The sequence below is a fragment of the Geotrypetes seraphini genome, chromosome 3 (assembly GCF_902459505.1).
Source record: "Geotrypetes seraphini chromosome 3, aGeoSer1.1, whole genome shotgun sequence".
Classification (NCBI taxonomy): Eukaryota; Metazoa; Chordata; class Amphibia; order Gymnophiona; family Dermophiidae; genus Geotrypetes; species Geotrypetes seraphini.
This window is the reverse complement of record NC_047086.1, coordinates 198541284-198562009: the sequence shown is the minus strand read 5'-3', so window position 1 is coordinate 198562009 and position 20726 is coordinate 198541284.

Below are 20726 nucleotides of genomic sequence, written 5' to 3'. Positions count from 1 at the left end.
ACCTTTTAGTTGGCGGTCTGCTGGAATTTTTATGTTTCTTTGGGTTTTTTTTACTATCCTTTTAAGTTTTAATTTGCAATAGAGTTCCTATTTCTCTCTTTTAATGTATAGACTGTGTGCAATGTTGCTGTCATTTTTAGAACTGTAAACTGCATTGCTGTGTATACATGAAATGGCGGTATATTAAGCTAAATAAAGCATAATTTCCAGAGTTGCCGTCTATGCACCACTAAGTTTTGTTTTGCTTCCATTCTCTTAAAACATAAGAACATAAAAATAGCCTTACTGGGTCAGACCAACGGTCCATCAAGCCCAGTAGCCCGTTCTCACGGTGGCCAATCCAGGTCCCTAGTACCTGGCCAAACCCCAAGGAGTATCAACATTCCATGCTACCAAACCAGGGCAAGCAGTGGCTTTTCCCCATATCTGTCTCAATAACACACGAAGGACTTTTCCTCCAGGAAATGGTCCAAACCCTTCTTAAAACCAGCTACACTATCCGCTCTTACCACAACCTCTGGCAATGCGTTCCAGAGCTTAACTATTCTCTGAGTGAAAAAAAAATTTCCTCCTATTGGTTTTAAAAGTATTTCCCTGTAACTTCATTGAGTGTCCCCAAATCTTTGTAATTTTTGACAGAGTGAATAATCGATCCACTTGTCTACTCCACTCAGGATTTTGTAGACTTCAATCATATTCCCCCGCAGTCGTCTCTTATCCAAGTTGAAGAGTCCTAACCTTTTTGGTCTTTCCTCATACGAGAGGAGTTCCATCCCTTTATCGTCTTGGTTGTTCTTCTTTGAACCTTTTCTAGTGCCGCTATATCTTTCTTGAGATAAGGAGACCAGAATTGAATGCAATACTCCAGATGAGGTCACACCATGGAGCGATACAGGGGCATTAAAACATTCTTAGTCTTGTTAACCATCCCTTTTTTAATAGTTAATAAGACTAAGAATGTTATAATACCTCTGTCACAAAATAGTAAATGACAGCAGATAAAGTCCTGAAAGGTACATTCAGTCTTCCCAATAGGTACCTGCATAACAAATCCATGAGTAAGTTCAATTGTCTTTGCTCATTGACATTTCTGGGTTATAGACCATAGAAGTCTGCCCAGTAATGCGCTCAGGTTACAACTACTGGAGTTGCTGTTGAAGCTCACTCTAGCCTATCTACACCATCCCAAATTACTGGAGTTCCCATCAAGCCCTCCCCAGCCCATCCTAAGCCGAATAGCCATATACAGGACACAAACTGTTCACATCTGCCCAGTACCGGCCATGGTTCTTCCAATTATAACCTTCATGTTCTAAAGGTGTTTGTTCCACGCAGTGGCATACCTAGCATATGTGACACCCGGGGCCCATCATTTTATGACACCCCCCTATCTATATGAAAAATATGATTTTTAGTAACAATCCACATATCGCACAACAAGAGTGTACCTAGGAAAAGGCAGCATCTTAAACACTGCGGTGAGCACTAGAACACCAACACATACATTGTAAAACTAAACAAGCCAGATCCTGCACAGTCAATTGATCCTGTAGTCAATGCCAACTGAAAACTATGTCTTTTTTATGCACACAGAACAAAGATACACCCTCGCCCAATATGGAATAATCACAAACTAAAAATAGAAATATGTAGACAAAAGTTAAACTGAACCGCCAAGAAACCACACTCTGCATACAATGCAACACCACAACAACACAAAAACAGTGACACATGTCCCCTAATACTGTGCAAAATATAAAGACAGTAGATGTAAATTTGAAAAAAATGATATATAACAATCACCACTTTACAAATTAACAAATAAAAATAAAACAAATAATGAGAAATAAGAAAATACCATTTTATTGGACTAATCCCTGTAAGCTCGGCCCCATCCCCGCAAACCACCTGATTCCATCCACACAAGCCTTGAATTGTTTTATATTGAACTTATTATATTAAAGTATAAAAAGAAACAATATTCTGTACAATTGTCAATTTATAAATCAGCATCTTCTCCCCACTCTCTCTTTCCCATTTCCCTTCAGCATCCTTAGCCCACTCTCTCTCTCCACTTTCCTTCAGTGCACGCACATAAAAACAAGCAAATAATTTTATATCATTTTCATTCTATTCATTCATAGAAATTAGTCTAAATAATGCCAGTCACATAACAAAACATGATTTTACAAAAATAATTCCCTGCACAGTCAAGCCTGCAAAGATTACTAGATGTCTTTCAGCAGCTCCCCTCCCTCCCTCCCCCTTACCTTCATGGCCAAGTCAAAATGATCTACCAACAATAAAATTTTAAAAACACAAAGCATACTGTATGCAGAGAAAATGTTAATTATCATTTATATTCTGCGGGTTTTCAAAGAGGTCAAGGCAGATGACTTTATGCAATGTCACCTCAGTAACAACTATACAAAAATAGACAAATATACCCTCTCCCTTTTTACTAAACCGCAATAGTGGTTTTTAACACAGGGAGCTGCGCTGAATGCCCCACACTGGTCTTGACGCTCATAGGCTCCCTGCGCTAAAAACCGCTATTGCAGTTTAGTAAAAGGGGGTCATAGTGCAAAATATAGACAGCATATATAAATTCTCAAAACGGACACAATTTGATCACTAAATTGAAAATAAAATCATTTTTCCTACCTTTGTTTAGTAATTTCATCAGTCTCTGGTTGCACTTTATTCTTCTGATTGTGCATCCAATATTTCTTCCCTTCTTTCAGCCTCCTGTATGCTTCCTTTCCTCCAGACCTCATTCCCTCTCCCAACTTTTTCTTTGTTTCATCCTGTCCCCTTCTTTCTTTCTCTCTCCATGCCCCCTTTCTTTCTGTATGTCTGTCTTTCTCTATGTCTGTCTCTCTCTCTCTCTGTGCCCCATTTCTTTCTTTCTTTCACCCTGCCCCCTTTCTTTCTCTATGTCTGTCTCTCTTTCTCCATGCCCCATTTCTTTCTTTCTTTCACCCTGCCCCCTTTCTCTCTCCATGCCCCCTTTCTTTCTCTATGTCTGTTTCTCTTTCTACGTGCCCCATTTCTTTCTTTCTTTCACCCTGCCCCCTTTCTTTCTCTCTCCATGCCCCCTTTCTTTCTGTATGTCTGTCTTTCTCTCTTTCTCCGTGCCTCATTTCTTTCTTTCTTTGTTTCACCTTCTCCCCTTCTTTCTCTCCCCATGCCCCCTTTCTTTCTCTATGTCTGTTTTTTCTCTCTCTGTGCCCCATTTCTTTCTTTCTTTCTTTCACTCTGCCCCCTTCTTTCTTTCTCTCTCCATGCCCCCTTTCTTTCTCTATGTCTGTCTTTCTCTCTCTCCATGCCCCATTTTTTTTTTCTTTCTTTCTTTGTTTCACCCTGCCCCCTTTCTTTCTTTCTTTCTCCCTGCCATCTCCCATGCCACTGCCATTGGGAAACATGCGGGGAAAGGCTGCCACTGCCGCCATTGGTAACAGGCCGATGCCGAATTCTCCCTCCCTGCTTTTCTTTCCTGCGGGGCCGACCAACTCTCGCAGCCCAACGTCAATTCTAACATCGGAGAGGACATTCCGGGCCAGCCAGGAGCTATTGGCTGGCCCAGAACGTCCTCTCCGATGTCAGAATTGTCGTCGGGTGGTGAGAATTGGTCGGCCCCACGGGGAAGAAAAGCAGGGAGAACTCGGCGCTGGCATGTTCTTGATGGCGGCAGTGGCAGCCTTTCCCTGCGGCAGCCTATTCCCCGGTGCGTGGCCAGCTGTGCAACCACTTGGGGCGTGCACCCAGGGTGGACCGCACCCCCCCCGCTCTTTTATTTATTTATTTTTAAAATTTCTATCTTGCTTATATCCTAAGCGGATAACAAATGATACATACATAAAAAGATAAACTTTACAAATTCATCAAAACATAAGCAACAAAATAAAAAGTCATCATCTACTATTCAATTCACAAGGGATTGCTCTGTTATCTACTAGTTTAAAACAATCAGGTAACGAAAGCTCTGCAAATAGTCAAGTATTCCATATCTTCCATATCCTTTTTCAGTATCTGTATCATTTGGCATGAGGCAAGGAAAAGACTACCATAAATTAAGTAGGTTGGAGTAATAATTGATAATTGAGAAATAAGCAATTTTTAGCTTCACCGGATTTAATTTAAGAATGATAAAGCCCAAGGAGCAACACAAGATTAGGACAATAGTCCCTAAACCTGTCCCTGAGTTTTCAGCATATCTGCAATGAATATTCATGAGACAGATTTGCATGCACCACTGCTAATCTCATGAATATCCTGAAAACCTAACTTGCTGGGGGTTCTCCAGGACATGGTTGGGAACCACTGGTTTATAGAAAAACTAAAGCAAACAACAAAAAAAATCCAACAGGGTTTGCAGTACAGTGTGAGCAAGCAAAAACCAAAAGAAAAACTGCAGACTAATATGTACAAGATGCAGGCTATATTTATTGTACCAAATATTAATGCAGTTATTGATATCACCTTATTACAAACCAAAGGACCCAACATGATCCGTGTTTCGGAGAACACACCTTCTTCAGGGGTCCATAGTTAATAAGGTTTAGAATTAACCGCAATAAAAATGGTATGAAGCAAATGCCTGTGTAGATATAATCACGAGCCAGCAGTGCAGCACAAGAATTAAAAGTCATAACGTTTTGACTTTTTAAGAATTAAGAGACTTTTTAAGAATTAAAAGTTTTGACGTTTTAAGAGCAGCTCCAGCCCCTAAATAAAGAGGATGCCGAAATAAGTGCTCCTTGTTTGAACCTTTGAGAAAGCCTGTTTAGGCGAAACGGGTCCCGTTGGGGCATGCAAATGATGGGGAAAGCATATGATACTGCAATAAAGGATAAGTAAAAAGATTCATATGCTGTTGATTCTTTATTATTGTATTAAAGTAATATATTAACGTATAGAGTCAGCATGTTTTGCTACCATCTTACTTTATAACCAAATCCTAATGAGTGAGGTTGATTTTTTGCCGTGGAGTTTTCCAATTTACATCACTTTCTATCTTCATTTTTTCCTATAGTATTATACCAGAATCCAGGTCATAAGAACCAAGACCTGGGTTTTGCTTTTGTCAACTTTATTGTCTCTTTGCCTGTTTGCCTTGGCTATTTCTTCTGTAAATATTCTAGTTGTCTGCATTTTTGACTTGTAAGTTTCTTTTGCATTGAATAAACAGTTTATAAATAAAATAAGCATCACAGTGTAATATGAGGCCTTTCTTCTATAGAGTTTGAATGCTTGAATGCATCATGCAGGAATAGCCCCTACAGCTAAAAAGGGAATGTAGGAATTCTAGGATGTGTTCATACATGTAGGGCGGCGTCACCTGTAATAATCCCAGCGGATCATGAACTTAATTGGGAAAAATATTCAGAAACAAGAGCCTTACTGTGGTATGAAAATGAGTTCTGCCAGTTCTTCGTGGCTATCTCTTTGTCAGCTATCTACAATTTACAGTATTTAATCAGATGCCAGATTTATAGTAGGTTTCAGTGAGAAAGTACATTGGCAAAACTGCAGAAGATCTCCTCCCCATGGTAGGTTAGTATACTGTACTGTATATTTATCGGTTTTTGGTAGAAGTAGTTCCTCTAGATTCCGCAACCTTTCATGTACTGAATTTCATAGTCACTTGTAGCATTGGCTGCTATTGCCATTCCTACCAAGAGTTTGTTTCTCATCTAAAAGAAAGATGCGTATATGACAATACAGAAACGATAATTCTAGTGTATATACTCAAATATAGGATGAGATTTTTGGGTCCAAAAAATGGCCCCAAAATGGGGGTCTCGTCCTATATTCAGGTCATCACTCGGCCCCCCCTCCCAGACTTGATTCAGTCCTCTGGTAGGCCAGGACAGGAGGGATCCCTCCTGTCCCGGCAGATACTAACACTTTTTTTACCCCCGTCTCCCCATGTACCTCTTCTCGCATCCCTGGTGGTCCAGCAATCTATGGGCAAGAGCAAACTTTCCGCGCTCCTGCCTTGCGCTGCGCCCCTACTTTTGTGCCCCTCCTTCTCGCCCTCTGATCTTGCTGTCAGTGGCATGCAGAAGCAAGCTTCTCAAGCTCTGGCTTGGCCCTGCGCAGCTCCTTGAATGGCTGCCGTCAGTTCTCATGGGACTCGCGAGAACTAGCAGCAGCCATTCAGCGAGTGGCGCAGGGCCAGGAGGGAGCTCGAAAAGCTTGCTCCTGCATGCCACTGCCATGAGATCACAGGGCGAGAAGGAAGGGTGCAGCACAAGGCAGGAGTGCAGAAAGTTCACTCTTGCCCTCCCCTTACACAGCTGGACCACCAGGGATGCGAGAAGAGGTACACGAGGGGGTAAAAAAATTGGTAGTATCAGCCAGGATGGGAGGGATCCCTCCTGTCCTGGGCTACCAATAGACCACCAGAGGGGGAAGAGGGTACAGGGCAGGAAGGTGGGACATAGTGCAGAGCCTGGTAAGTAGAGAGGGGGGCTGTGTTTAGAGCCTGGAAGGGAGGGGGCTGGCTGCATAGCCTGGTAGGGCAGGGAGGGAACAGGGCTGGGTACAGAGCCTGGTAGGGAAGGGGATTGGGTTCAGAACCTTGCAGGACAGGGAGGGAAGGGGGCTGGGTGCAGAATCTGGTAAGTAGTGAGGGGGCTGGGTGCAGAGTCTGGCGGGGGAGGGCGTGAGGGAGGGGACACTGGGTGCAGATTCTGGCAGGGCATGGCACTTGAATATTAAGTGCCATTTTTCCTCCTTTTTTGGGGGAAATGGGGGTCTTGACTTATATTCGAGTATATATAATAGTGCTGCCCAATTCACGTTTCGAAATCGGTTCACTGATTCACTTTGGGTGAATCGATTCGAATCGATTCAAAACAAAACAAAAAATTGGTTCCCGATTCGACTGACCCTCCCCCCTCACCCCCTAAAGCAGGAGCGGCAGCGCTGCTCTTGCTGGCCGGCCGCTGCCACACCTGCTTTAAAGGGCAAGGGGGGAGGGTCAGTCAGGAAGTGCTGCTGTCCGGCTTCTACCCTGGTGTCCATTTTCTCCACCCCTGACGTTCGGCTTCCCCCCCGGCCTCCCTGCACCGTTTACCATTGAGGAGCAGCCTGCAGACAAGATCACGGTGCTAGCAATCTTTGCACTGCTTCTGAGCTGTTTCCTCCACCGCGATCCTTCCTCTGACAGCAGAGGAGGGGCGGGACCACGGCAGAGGAAACAGCTCAGAAGCAGTGCAAAGATCGCTAGCATTGCAATCTTATCTGCAGGCTGCTTCTCAAAGGTAAATGGTGTGGGGAGGCCACGGGGGAAGCCAGACACCAGTGGGAGGCCAGGGGGAACACGCAGGCTTTCCGGGGAGGTGGGGGGGGGTGAGTAGTCCTTCGGGGTGGGGGGTGGGACAGGCCTTCAGAGGGGACAGGCCTTCAGGGGTGGAATGCAGGCCTTTAAGGGGGGACAGGCCTTTAAGGGGGGACAGGCCTTCAAGGGGGGGACAGAGGCCTTCAAGGGGGGACAGGCCTTCAGGGGGAGGTACAGGCCTTCAGGGGGGACAGACCTTCAAGGGGGGGACAGGCAGGAGGGCCTTCGGGGGGGATGCAAGCCTTCAAGGGGGGGGGACAGGTCTTCAGGGGGGACAGGCAGGCCTTCATGGGTGGGATGCAGACCTTTAAGGGGGGTACATGCCTTTAAGGGGGGACAAGCCTTCAAGGAGGAAACAGACCTTCAGGGATGGTGGCACAGGCCTTCATGGGGGACAGACAGGCCTTTAGGGGTGGGGTGCAGGCCTCCAGGGGCGGGACAGACCTTCAGGGGAGGGGGGCCCTGGTGTAGAAGTACACGGAGAGAGAGAGGGAGGGAAGGGGGGTTCAAAGTGACGTGCATATGGCAGACTTTGGAGGGAATAAATAATGGGGTCTGAAAATCGAGGAGAGGGGAGAAATGATTGACAATGGGATTTAGGGAGAGAAGGAACAGAAAGGGAGAGAAGTTGGACACAACGGATGGTGTGGAGGGTGGGATAGATATACTGGATAGGAGGGTAATTGGGAAAAGAAAGGGAGAGATGGTGGACCTTGAGGTGGTGAGGAAGGAGGGGGAGATGCTGGATGGAAAGGTAGTTGAGAAAAGGTGGATCTGTGGATAGAGACGAAAAAAAGGAAAGATGCCAGACCTATGGGGGAGGGAAGGGAAACGGAAGGGGAGGACAGAGATGGCAGATGGATGGTTAGCATGCAGAAAGAAGGAGACCCTGGCAAGCAAGTTATCAGAAGACAACCAGAGCCTGGGACCAACAAGATTTGAATATTGACTAGACAACAAAAGGTAGAAAAAATAATATTATTTTCTGTGATTACAATATGTCAGATTTAAAATGTGTATCCTGCCAGAGCTGGTGTTAGACTGCAAACGTGAGCTAGGATTTAACAGAGAGAGAAAAAGTCTCGCCAGTGTGGGTAGGAGAGGGCAAAGGGGGTGAAGAAGCTATAAAATAAACCCACTAGGATGTTTTATAAAAACACCCAATTGAGCAGGAAAATTGAATCGAATTGAAAAATCGATTCAATAGGCTGAATCGAATCGAATCAAATTTTTTTTCCTGAATCGGGCAGCACTAATATACAATATACAGATGGTATGCATAAGTAAGATTTACATATATTTAGCTCAATTTTTGTAACACCTTTACTGAAGCTCATGCAGACCGCTCAAAACTTACTGCCCAGTCATTAGTAGCGGTATAGAAGCTTCCAATAAACAATAAAGAAAGAACTACAGTAGAACACTCCAGCTATAATTCTAAAACAATATACTGTAATTATATTCAATGATAATATTATTGTTTTGAATTATAGTATGACTGGAGTTTTGTAGTTCTTTATTCCTACAATGAGAACATTGTTCTCCACCACTGCTCTGTCACCCAGAATCTGTCATGACTTTTGAGACCAGCGTTTCATTATCGATGAGAAAATTATGTTAGGTCGCATTATGTTCCGTTTCTCTCCCACCATACTTGGATAATACAGTATAAAGCCATACATACAGAGGGCAATTTTATGACAGATTGGCAGGCATTTCTTTTCAAGCTATTTGATAAAAGCAGTAGGCGCCTAGGGGTAATTTTCAAAACAGAAAAACACCCCCCAAAACAGCACACAGTGGCGGATGGATGTTTCTTCACAAAATCACTAGTTTCAAAACTCATTTTTAAGATGTTTCTCTAAGACAGGGGTGTCAAAGTTGGTCTTCGAGTGCCGCAATCCAGTCAGATTTTCAGGATTTCCCCAATGAATATGCATGAGGTCTATTTGCATGCACTGCTTTCATTGTATGCTAATAGATCTTATGCATATTCATTGGGGAAATCCTGAAAACCCGACTGGATTGCAGCCCTCAAGGACCAACTTTGACACCTGTGCTCTAAGCAGTTTGACTAAATCTCAAGGTGGCATGTCGGAGGCGTGCTTTGGACAGGGCTAGGGCAGGCTTATAATTTGAATTTTTTTTTTGCAATAATTGAATATTGTTAAAACATCCAGGGTAAAAAAACAGGTCATTTTTAGCTAGACCAATGTCAATAATGACTAAGGTCCTGATTCTATAAAGTCCACCTAAAGTTAGGTGCCAATATCAGCACAGATTCGGTAAAACCTAGGCGCCCATTATGGAAACATGCTCAGTGTCTTAATATTTAGGTATCTCCAATGTGTGCCAGGGGTTTCGATGCCTAAAGTTAGATGCCAATAACAGAGCATAACAGCGCCTGATTCACAAAGAGGCACCTAACTTGATAACACACCCAAGATCCACCCCCTCAGTGGCGTAGTATGGGTTTTTTTTTTTTGGGGGGGGGCGATCTGCTCCAGGCCCCTACATGGTGGGTGCCCCAGCACCCCTATTCCTCTCTGCCCCTGCCTCTTCCCACTCCTCGCCAACTACACGTGAACCTCATTTTTCTTCCCCTATACCTCTAGTTGTTCACCGCTGCGAGCAACAACTTCAACACGCTTCTCGAGATTGCATCGGCTCCTGCTGATGTCACTTCCAGGTGCCACACATAGGAAGTGACATCTGAGGGAGAGCCGACGCGGTCACAAACCAACACATTGAAGTTGCAACTCCCTTCCTCCTCTCCACCCCCCCCCCGCCTTTTCCCACTCCTACTCCCACCGCGCATGCATCCCCCCTTCCCCTCCCCTGTACCTTTAGTTGCTCATCACTGCGAGCAACAACTTCAATGTGCTCCTCATGACTGCTTTGGCTCCCGCTGATGTCATTTCTGGGTGCTGCACCTAGAAAGTGACGTCAGAGGAAGAGCCGACGCGGTTGCAAGGAACACATTGAAGTTGTTGGTCGTAGCAGTGAACAACTAGAGATATGGGGGAAGGGGGTGGAGATGAGGGCAGGGGGAGGGATGCCACTGCCCCGAGCACCTCTCACCCTCGATATGCCACTGTATCGCCTAACCACACCCGCTTTTATTGTAGGCACGTTTTTATAGAAACGAGGCTTTTGAGTTAGGTGCCTAACTTTCAATTAAGGTTGATTGTGAGGTTATGAGTGCCAGTATTGGCACTAATTAAGTCTATTATGCAATTAAATTAGCCACCAATATAGGTGCCTATAAGATGTTATTTGGATTAGCTCCGTTATATCTCTTCTCTCATTTTGAACTGTACTTTTCGATTAGATCTTCTCGATGTTCTGGTCTATTCACTTTTCCTAATCCTAAAAATTGCCGTTACAAAAAGTATTTTGATCGATCTTTGGCTTATCAAGCAGGTAAACTTCAACTATGTCTAGATGATCCGATTCAACAATCTGCATCTTATTGCACTTTTAGAAAATCGGTTAAGACCTATTTGTTCAGAAAATTTGTTCTTAATTGATGACTATGTTATAGTTTCATACTGTATTTTTTTTTTTTTTCAGTTCAATAAATTTTATTAATTTTATGGAATACAAATGAGAAAACCAACAATATGTGTGTTCCCAAGGGGAACACAGAATAACAATAAACATTGACATATGTTGAGCGCATCAAAAATAAGATAGTGGTAGCCATGCAGCAGCAGATAAGATGAGAATGAATGGACAATATATTAAGAGAAAGGAGAAGATAATAAGAAGTTATACATACATATTTAGTATAGCAGTATGAGTTAATCAACCACAAAGAGATAAGAGAAGTTATTACATTTGCGATGTACCAGTAATACAATGGGTAGCATAACCAAATTTGTGCCAAAGGATATACAGTGAAAAAGAGCAGAAATATTAATAGTATTACAGAAAGGGGAAATGTCAAAGATCCAACTTACAATAGTCGAGTATAGGATAAAACTTCTATACCTTCTATTAAAGACCCTGCCGGCGCTCTTCTTACTGGATCTGCGGCTGTCTCCTCTCAATTCTTATCCTTTTATCGAACATTGTATTCTTCCGAATCTTCTTTCTCTGCCCCCCTTGCGGATTCCTTTCTTACAATGCCACACCCCACGATCTCTTCTTCTGATCATCTCTTTTTTTTTTAATTCGTAAAGCTATTCATAATTCTTTATTCATTTTCAAACTTACAATAAGTATGACATATGTTCAAACAAATTAACAATAAATACATCACTTAATAATTATCATTGGTACAAAACATAAATTCTTATCACCCCCCTTTCCCACCCCCTCCTACCATATAATCAAATATCTTATAGAATATATAATAGTAAAATAACCCCCCTCTCCCCCCTCACTATTGAACTTGTAAATTTAAGGGAAACAATGTCATCTAGTCAGTACAATACTTTGTTAATGGCTCCCACACATCTTGAAATTTCCTGAAACATCTCCGCTGTATTGCAATAAATCTCTCCATTTTATAAACATGACATAAAGAATTCCACCAAAAATTATAATTTAATCTACTCCAATCCTTCCAATTATACATAATTTGTTGAATGGCAACACCAGTCATTATGAGTAATAATTTATTATTGTTCATAGAAATCTGACTTTTTGCTCTCATTGCCATACCAAATAGCACAGTATCATATGATAATACCACTGGGTTATCTAATAAAAAATTAATTTGGTCCCAAATTGATTTCCAGAAATTCATAATAAATGGGCAATAGAATAATAAATGATCTAAAGTCCCTGCTTCGAGATGACAGTGCCAACATCTATTAGACAAAGAGGGCGGGCGGAACAGTGCTTTAACGCGCCGGTGCTGGGCCCCAATGAATGCTGGTCGCTGGTTGCATTCGATGCTGGTTCTTTTAGCAGGATCCCCTGCAGGTTCAGGGGGGTGGGAGCGGAGCAGTGCTCTAATGCTCCGGTGCTGGGCCCCGATGAGTGCTGGTCACTGGTTGCATTTGGTACAGGTTGTCTCTCAAAAATCATTCATTTCATCAGTACTTCCCAGGTTATTGATACTAGGAAACTTCCTGGCTGTGTATTAGAAGGAACTTCTCAAGGCCTCATTTTATACTCCTCCCCCTTATCCTTTAGATTCCTTTTGACGTCAGACAAGCAGGAATATATTAAAAATGTATTTACTCTTTTGCTTTCTCCATTCTATTATAGAATCTTCTTCAGTTTGATTTGAAACTATTCTAATCATTCCAATACAGTTACTAAATCAGTTACAGCAGCCATCTTTGTATCAATTAAAGTATATGACGAAAAAGAAAAATTCCTATATTTTCCTCCAAATCCAAACTGTTCTCATTCAAATAAAACAACTGAAAAACAAAATTTCAAACACACTGCCCTCCATCCAAAGTTTTAATTCCATAAATAAATTAAACTCTAATTCATAGGTGTTTCTTGTGACGATAAAAATTCCTTAAGTTTTTCTGGATCATCAAACTGATAAAATTTTTCTTTGTAGGTAATTCTCATTAGTGCAGGGTAATACAATCCATACTTAGCTCCCATATCTTTCAGAGGTTATCTAAATTGTAAAAACTTCTTTCTGATTTGGATAGTTTCTTTTGCAAAATCTTGGAGAAAGATGAGTTTGGAATCTTTATATGTTAAATCTTTAACTACTTTTGATGCTCTTAAAATGTCCATTATATGTTGGAATCTTAATAATCTGAATATTACAGTTCTTGGTTTATCTTTGTTTTGAGTTTTCCTCATTCCAATCCTATGTGCTTTTTCAATTTCTAGTGGACCTTTTATTTTAATTGGAAGAATTTTTGGTATTACTTCTTCTAAAAAAGCAATCATATTTTCCCCTCAATTCCTTCCTTTAATCCAATTATTCTTAAATTCTGATTTCTATACCTATTCTCCAGATCTATCATTTTTTTATTCAATTCCATTAATTTATTATGATCTTCTTTGTTATTTTGTTGTATGTGTTCAATTTTTTCGATTCTATTTTCTATCTTGTCTATTCTGTTATCTAATAAATCAAATTTGCTATTCATAATATTCATTTCTTGTTTCATTTCTATTATATTTAAATTGATTTTCCTTAATTCTTCCAGTACCTCAATTATGTCCAAGGCATCCATAGGCAGAGGAACCTCACTGGAAGACTGTAGATCTTCTTTTAATCTTTTGGTTTTTCCTGTTGATTTAGTATGAGATTCTTGTATCTTTTGTTTAGTTGAGGACATTTTCTCGTATTTTAAATTAAATTAGAAGAAAAAATTGTTATTTAATTTAAATAAATAATGCTCATGGGAGGGAGCTCAGCCGTTAGCCAGCCATCTACCCAAGCTCTAAGTTCCGGAATCCATACTGTATTTTTTCATTATTGAAATATTGTATTGCCATTCTGATTGCTTTGTATTATCACTAGAATGTCCAGTCCTTCTTACTCTGTGAACCGCCTAGAACTTTTTGGGTGTTGGCAGTATAGAAAATAAAGTTATTATTATTATTGTTACTATATAGAATCAGGGCCTAAGTACCAAAAAGGCACTGAGGAACATGTAGGGGAGATAACGAGCCAGAAATGAGATTTAATGCTGATGAGCCAGGATTAGTGCATGAGCCCTTAGGCACTGTTGTCAGCGGCTGTCTTAAAAATGGTCACCGATCGCGTGTCAATCACGTGACGGCGCTGGATACAGAATCACGCACCTACCTTTGATGTGAATTGCGCCTCCATTGGTGCTTTAGGCCACCTAATGCCACTTTCAGGATTAGCCACATCCACAGTGCCATTAGGAAGCCTATAGTGCCTACGGAGGTGTGATTCCGGCGCCGGTAGGAGCCTTGAAACTCAGTTAAAAATGTTGTTTAAACTTCATTTTTTACTGAGCTTGGGCACCTACCGGAGCCTAAAAAATCGGCACCAGTTAGAGAATCCAGGCCTTACAGCCTACAAAATATGTGGCGTTAAGGGATCACCTCACTAATGGCCATGCACTAGTGGCAAATTAGCACGTGGCCATTATCATAAAAAAAAGAAAAAACTGAAAGTGGCCTTAGTATGTGTGAAAGACCCACAATGGGGTTACCGCAGACCACTTTCTAGTGTTGCTTGGTAAAAAGGCCCTCTGGTTTGTAACAGTCAACATTTTATTTAAGTGATGTATCAAACTCTACTCTAGCTTCACTGCTGAATTCAGTGGTCTGACTTCATGTTCAACTTGTTTATGAAAAGTACACTTTCTGAGCCTAGGGTTACCAAATGTCTGGATTTCCCCGGACATTTCCTCCTTTTCGAGGACATGTCCGGGGTTCCGTATGGCTTTTCAAAACCCGGCACTTTGGGTTTTGAAAAGCTTCCTCGAAATCCCGTCGGGCAGGAGGGCATGCGCGGATGCCCCCCTGCCCGACGAGAGCAGGCAGTAGGGGGCATGACTAGGGTGGGAGTGTGGCATAATAGGGCGGGGATGGGTGGAACTGGGAGGGCCAGGGGGCGGGCCTTGTGGAGGGTCTAGGGGGTCTGGATTTTACTAAAGTAAAATCTGGTAACCCTAGCTGAGCCAGGACTAATCTGCCTAGACCAGTGGTCTCAAACTCGTGGCCCGGGGGCCATATGCGGCCCGCCAGGTACTATTTTGAGGCCCTCAGTATATTTATCATAATCACAAAAGTAAAATAAAACAGTTTCTTGATCATATGTCTCTTTAGCTATAAATTACAATATTATTATTAAGACTTAGCCAAAAGAAAAGATTTATAAACTATAAAGAGTTTTACCTCATGCTAAATTGTTAATTTTCTTAATAAGACATTATCTATTTTTTTCTGAGGCCCTCCAAGTACCTACAAATCCAAAATGTGGCCCTGCAAAGGGTTTGAGTTTGAGACCACGGGCCTAGACCATCCACTTTACCTTCGGATGCAGTGGATAAAAGCTGTGAAACCCCACTCAGTATCTCTAGAATTAAAGCAGGAATTGGAATATAATGCTGTATATTGAATGTTCGGTACAGGATCAAGGAAGTAAGATTTGAGCAGCTGTAGCATAATAAGGAGTGAAGAAAGCTGAACTTTAATGGTATAACACATGGAGATGCTTATTAATCAACTTAAATAGTTACGCTTGTTGGCAAATGAGTTCCGAGATCATGCACTTGACATGCCTGACGGCAACATATATAATTGAGCTTGTTAAACACTAATTTGTGCAAAAGACAGCTGTGAGGATGTGTTGAGTTGCATAGGTTACAGATTTCAACAGTATAAACACTGTTGCATAATCTCAGATTTTTTGGCAGAGATAAAACAAATCTAGAAAGGTGAAAAAGACGAGTTTCAGACTTCTAGGTCAACACAATTACAATCCTGCATTACCTGCTGTATTAAAGAGCATGGCTTCAGGCATGGATTAGCCAAAATGTGGAGCCCTACTTTTCTTCTCTCTGCTCTTCCACACCCATAGTCAGCAGAAGGAGTGGGGCTTAACTCAACAATTTTCTAAGAACTGTTGCGGGTTCAAGCCCACTTCTCCTTGTGACCCTGGGCAAGTCACTTAATCCCCCCCCCTCATTGCCCCAGGTACATTAGATAGATTGTGAGCCCACTGGGACAGACAGAGAAAAATGCTTGATTATCTGAATGTAAACCACTTAGGACTCCTTTTACAAAGGTGCGCTAGCGTTTTTAGCGCACGCACCGGATTAGCGTGCGCTACCCGAAAAACTACCGCCTGTTCAAGAGGAGGCGGTAGCGGCTAGCGCATGCGGCATTTTAGCACGGACTATTCCATGCATTAAAGCCCTAACGCACCTTTGTAAAAGGAGCCCTTAGGCTATAAGTGGTATATACAGTAAATACTAAAATAAAATACATACATACATAAAATCTGCATAAAGATGACTAAAAGAATGTGTAAACATAAATACATATTTAAAAAAGTATGTGTAAACAACAAGCAAATATAATCAATTACTGCAACGTGTATAATACTCAAAAAACTGAACTGATAAAACATAGAAGGAGCAACGTTAGCACTGAATACCTGATTTATTGATGAAAGAATGTGATCTACTGTATATTGAAAGCATCTGCTATAAACTTACAAAAGAAAAGAAAAAATGTTTATAAGAATACAGTGGTACCTCGGTTTATGAGTGCACTGGTTTGCGAGTGTTTTGCAAGACGAGCAAAACATTCGCAAAATCAGTGCCTCGGAAACCGAGCGCGCTTCGATTTGTGAGCGCCCCCCCCCCGCGAACCGGCACCCTCCCCCCATGATCCGCACCCCCCGCCGCCATCGGGCACCTTCCCGCTGCCATCGGGCACCCCCCCCCCGCCGCCATCGGGCACCCCCCCCTGCCGTGACCTGAGGTCCCCCCAACCCACCTGAACCCTCTTCTTACTTTGCTGTAGCCTCCGCAGCGGCACCGGCACCAGCATGTCCTGTGCGTGGTGCCGGTGCCTGAAGATCTGCTTCCCGTGCTGGGCCTTGAGCATGTGCGCATGCTCAAGGCCTGAGAGTTCACGTCGAACGTGAACTCTCACGTCGAACGTGAACTCTCAAGGCCCAGCACAGGAAGCAGATCTTCAGGCACCGGCACCACACACAGGACATGCTGGTGCCGGTGCCGCTGCGGAGGCTACAGCAAAGTAAGAAGAGGGTTCGGGTGGGTTGGGGGAACCTCAGGTCACGGCGGGGGGGTGCCCGATGGCGTTGGGGGGTGCAGATCGCGGGGGGAAGGGTACCGGTTCGTGGGGGGAGCCTTCGGGGGGGAGCAATGCTGGTTCTCGTGGAGGGGGGGAGCAGCGCTGCTGGCCTCGGGGGGGAGGGTGGGGGGTGGGAACCTATCAAAGTGAGTTTCCATTATTTCCTATGGGGAAACTTGCTTTGATAAACGAGCATTTTGGATTACGAGCATGCTCCTGGAACGGATTATGCTTGTAATCCAAGGTACCACTGTATAAATAATATTTAAGACTGGAAAGAGGAATTACAAAACATTGTGATGCAAAACGGTTAGTTCGAATCCTACAATTCACGTAGTAAAAACAGGTGAGAAAACCATATGAGAAGTAGATGGATCAAAAATTGGTTGGCGGGTAGGAAGCAAAGAGTAGGAGTGAAGGGCTACTACTCTGACTGGAGGAGGGACACAAGTGGTGTTCCGCAGGGGTCGATTCTCGGCCCACTGCTGTTGAATCTAATATAATAAAACCCTAAGCCGTGCATGTGCACTCCCACCTGCGTGCTCCCGTTTTCTGTGAGCTGTAGGGCACCGCAGGTAGGAGTGCGCATGCGCGCGAATCTCTGTCTCTCTTTCCCCCGAGGCGGATGTCGGCTGCGGCGGCTGTTTTCTCCTCCCATTGCCTGCCACTCTCAACCATGACCCCCAAACATCCCCTCTCTCCCTTGCCTGATAGCCTCACCTGCCCCGCCTTCCTCTTCCTGCCAGTCTCAGCCGGGCTCACTCCTCCCCTCTTCCCTCCCCCCTGGCAGCCCTGAACCTGTTCTCTGTTCCCCGCCAGTCTCCTCCTCCAGTGGAGAATCCACCGTCACCTCCGTCACCGCTCGACACTCTACAAGATGGCGCGATGGGGGCAATGCAGGTGGAGACTGTCGGCCGCGGTGGCTGCAGGCCGCGGCGGCTGACCGGAGGCCAGATGCGAGGTAAGGGGTACTGCTGGACAGGGGAACAGACGGGGTGGGGGGGGAGAAAAAGGAAGGGAGGCCTGGGCAAGGGGGGAAGAAAAAAGAAGGGAGGCCTACTACTGGACAGGGGGACAGGAAAGAGGTGCTGATGGACAGGGGCAGAGACGGGGGGGGGGGAAAGAAAAAGGAAGGGAGGCCTATGGTCTAGCGTGCGCGGTGTCACAATCCTATCCCTAAAGTGCATCTTGCACCAGGGCAGGAGCTAATTAAACCTGTCCCAGGGATTCAGAGGGCCAACCATGGGGATAGGATTGTGACCAAGCCTAAGGAAAAACCTAGCTTGCCCTTTAATTCAGTCGGGGCTGATCTCCAGGGAGGAGAGGAGGAGGTTGAGAACAGCTTACAACAGCCCCAGAGAGATCTCCCTCCCCCTGGCTTCTCCCAGCTGAAGGGAATGATTAGGCTCCCAAAGTCAGCTAGGGGAAATCGGCAGAAAGCTCCTCCCCCTCCAAGGGCAGGTCAGATTCCCCTGTGTACTTTAGAGACTGCTCTGAAAAGGAGGAAGGCAGTCTATCCAGGGCCAGCCCTGGAAAGGGTCTCTCCTGCTGAAGGTGTTCCAGAGTCTCGGGACTGGGAAATGCAGGAGCTTGACACAGACCCTTTGGCCAACCAGTTACCCAGGGAGGAGCCTATGGAGTTTGGAGAAACTTTCAGTCTGCCTGAAGATGTGCAAATGGAAATCAGCTAAGTGGCAGGGCTGGGAGTTGTAAGGTTTATAAACCTCCTGGGTTTGGGTTTGCACGGTGTGAGGAAAGAGTGTTTGATTCCTGGATGCCTTTGAAGGACTTGTGCTGGCAGCACCTGTCCTGCTTGAGAGAAGCAGGAAGGAAAAAAAAAAACGTTTTTCTTTTTCTTTGTTTGCAAGTGTAATAGTGTCAGCTATAGTTAAGCTGGCTGGGGCTGTCAGATGGTGAAGGTCTTGAGGGAAGGCAGTAGGGGAGAATCCACTGTACATCAGGTTGGGTTAGTGGGGCCATTAGTGGCAAGTCTGAATATCAGATTATTTAATTAGTGGATTCGCTGACTTCCTTCCCCTCCCCCAGCAGCTCCTGTTGAGCTGGCTGGGAAACAAGCCAGAAGGAGTTTAAGGCTTGTGCATTGGTTCTTTTGGAGCAACGCTGTGCTTATGGACTTTGTGTGCCACTAAAGAGAACTGGTGAATGTTTTTCTTTTTGATTGAAGATTTCTTTTGGTGATGACTTACCTGACTAAAGGTTCAGGTTGGCCACTTTTGTTTTGGGCCACCCTAGCCTGAGTTTCCTGATAAAAAGGATTGTGTTATAAGACTGTGAGGGTGTCACTCTATTGAAGGAGGCACCTTAATCATATCCCCTAATAAAGGGAAAATTTAAGGATTAAAGCAGTGACTCTTTTTGTCTTTTTGATTTGCTGACAAGACAGTGCATATTATCCAGCAGGACCTCCCTCCTTCTAGGGAGGCACGTCGGAGAAGCGCATATGTGAGCGTGGCCGGGCTAGCGTGAAACCACAGGTACCGGCTCCGCTACAGCGGCAATTCAGTGCATTAATGCCCTAATGTAGCTTAGTAAAAGGAGCCCATTGTTTTGTAATTCCTCTTTTCAGTCTTAAGCATTTATATTCTTTTTCCTTTCTTTTGTCAGTTTTTAACAGATGTTGATGCTTTCAATATGGATCACATTCTTTCATCAATAAATCAGTGCTGTTAATATTGCTCCTTTTTTATATTTTATCAATTCAGTTTTTTTAGTATTATATATGTCCCTGGAACCAGATGGCATCCATCCGAAGGTCATCAAGGAACTGAAAGGGACCATAGCAGAACTGCTTCAACTAATAGCCAATCTGTCGATCAAATCGGGAAAGATTCCAGAAGACTGGAAGGTAGCGAATGTTACGCTGATTTTCAAGAAAGGTTCGAGGGGAGATCTGGGAAACTACAAACCTGTGAGTCTGACCTCGGTACCGGGAAAGATGGTAGAGTCACTGATAAAGGACAGCATCATTGATCACCTTGACAGACACGGGCTAATGAGGACCAGTCAGCACGGTTTTAGCAAAGGCAGATTGTGTTTGATGAACTTGCTGTACTTGTTTGAGGGAGTAAACAGACAGATAGACAAGGGCGATCCGGTCAACATTGTATATCTGGATTTTCAGAAGGCATTCGACAAGGTTCCGCATGAACGACTACTTCGGAAAATTGCGAGCCATGGAATCGAGGGTGAAATACTCACGTGGATTAAAAACTGGCTGGAGCATAGGAAACAGAGAGTGGGTGTAAATGGACAATACTCGGACTGGAAGCGCGTCACCAGTGGGGTGCCGCAGGGCTCGGTGCTTGGACCCATGCTCTTTAACATCTTTATAAACGATCTGGACATAGGTACGACGAGCGAGGTGATTAAATTTGTGGACGATACGAAGTTATTCAGAGAAGTGAAGACACAGGGGGAGTGCAAAGATCTGTAATGTGACATAATCAGGCTCAAGGAATGGGCATCGATATGGCAGATGAGGTTCAACGTGGATAAGTGTAAAGTGATGCATATCGGTAACAAAAATCTCATGCACGAATACAGGATGTCCGGGGCGGTACTTGGAGAGACGTCCCAGGAAAGGGACTTGGGAGTTCTGATCGACAAGTCGATGAAGCCCTCCATG